Source organism: Dromaius novaehollandiae, chromosome 12 (assembly GCF_036370855.1).
Source record: "Dromaius novaehollandiae isolate bDroNov1 chromosome 12, bDroNov1.hap1, whole genome shotgun sequence".
NCBI classification, from domain to species: Eukaryota; Metazoa; Chordata; class Aves; order Casuariiformes; family Dromaiidae; genus Dromaius; species Dromaius novaehollandiae.
Window position 1 is genome coordinate 9,268,829 of NC_088109.1, and position 2,284 is coordinate 9,271,112.

The following is a 2,284-nucleotide window of genomic DNA, read 5'->3' on the forward strand; positions in this document are numbered from 1 at the left end:
TCGCCGTGGGGGCGGGGATGCACTGGAGGCGGGCGGCGGGCCGGGGGCGGCGGCAGCGCGGAGCGCGCCAGGGCCGGGGCCGGGGCCGAGGCCGAGGCCGGCGTTGGGGCCGAGGCCGCGCAGCGCAGCGGGCCGCTCGCCGGGGGGCGCCGCTCGCCGCCATCTGCGGGGGTGGAGCGCGGCCCGCTGCGCGGCGGCGGGGCGGGAAGTTCCTTCGACGTCGACGTTTCCCTCAGCCCGCGGCCGCCATGGCGAGCCCGCGCGGCCTGCGCCGCTCCGCCCGGCCCGGCCCGGCCCGGCGCGGGGGTCCCGCGGCTCCGGGCTCCGCTCCCCCGGCCCGGCCCGGCCCGCCCTGGCCCTGCGCCCGTGGCGTCGGGCCGCGCTTGCGGGTCCTCCCGGCGCCCCGTGGTGCCGGCCCGTTTCTTAAAGCGTTAACGTCTGCTTGCAAAACTACAGCTTTTTCCAGTTCTGGTGAAGCTTATTTAACATCGCTGTTCGTTAAAACGATGAGTATTTACTTTTTTTCTGAAAGGCACCTCGAAGGGCTGCCCCGCTGCTGCCCGCCCTTTTGCTGGGGAGAAGTTTTGGTGTACCCAGTAGGAGTTGTGGGGAGACACCAGCATCCTCCAGATCACGTAGTGCCAAGGAAGTCGTGTGATGTCCAAACCAGAGAGTATGAAAACTGGCATACAGTCACTTTCAGTTTTTCTAAATTTGTTTAGCGCATTAATTTAAAATTCATTTTCTCCTTTTGACAGAAATTGCAAGCATAGCAGTTATTTTAAAGTAACAAATTACCCTCACCTCGCTTACAACAATATATTAGTAGTGCCAGTAAAACTTGCAAATGCCTTTGATTGTAAGTTTTAAGATAGTCTCAAAGTGTAAAAGATACCTGCACATTTAAGCCTGCCATCCACAGGCTAGTTATATTCTTGCCATGACTAGTAAATGAATGGAAATGTAAGCTAGCAGAGGAAAAAAAATGTTCTGGAGCAGCAAAGATTAATTTTCTTTCTTCAGTTTCAACTGGCGATGTTATTTTTAAAAAGGTCAAGATTTGGACTGTTCTCCTGCTAGGGAAGTTGCAAACAGTTTGTCTTTGAAATATTGACATAGCATTTTAGTAGATCTCTGCTTTGCAGGTGTCAAGAAAATGTCAAGCTGCATATGCTGTATATTCATGTTAATATTTTATGAATCAGGATGAAAATGTGTTGTTAATGAGATTTCAGTCAGGCTAGATTGGCACATAAAGTAAATATTCCCACTTGGGAATAGCTATTTCTTAGCAAGTAGGTTGGTTCATTCTCAAGCAATGGAGCACCAACTTGAGGCTACTTGGTGGACATCTGTATCCAAGAATGTCTGATACCACATAAGGATGATGAAATACTGAAAAAGGCTATGGAAATAATGAAAAATAAGAAAATTCTTCCTGGACCTTTTTTTTGTAATAACCTGAGAGCATTGTTTCCTAAGTAAACAAACAGAATTTTTTCAAACTAGCTTTCACTTACACTTTTTTGATTTTTCTGTAAGAGTAGTCACCTGTTAACGCTGAAATAATAAAGCATTGTAGAACACTTGAAAGACATAAAAAACATGACAGCAGACCAATATTGCAAATACAAGGAAATAAGATAAAGGAGGAAGGACTTTATAATTCTGTGTATCCAAAGATCCACAAAACTTGGTCAAAAGAACACAAATAGCATACCTGTAGTGCGTAAAAAGCACGTGATCAGAAGTTCCTGTGCATAATCAATGCTAACTAAAAAACACAACAAAGTTTGATCAAGAACAGCCAAAAGATAGTTAATGTACCCTTGTGAAAATACTAACTTGTATTTCCCCTCTTCAAAATACACATTTAAGGTATGCCTTTTTCATTTCGTCATCCTGTTTGTCATGCACTTTGTATTCAGGACAGACTATTCTCAAATTCATCTTAAGAAGTGAACAATATTGATTCAATAAGAAATCGATACTTGAATCATTAATTATCTCACAGGATATTTAAGTTCAGTATTTTTAGGCATGACAAATCACATATAAATAAAATATCTCCCAGTTTACTTTGGGTTTTTGTTGTAAGGAGAAAAACTAGTCAGAAGCACCTCAAAATGGAAACCAGGCTGTTAAAATTCTTATGCTTCTCATGGAGTTAGATAGGCATAGCATAACTGAATGCTGCAGGGCTCAGCTGTCCGTAAACAAACACTACCCTCCCTTTTTAAAAGAAAATGAAAAAGGGAGGTAAAACAGAAAGTGAAACACAGTG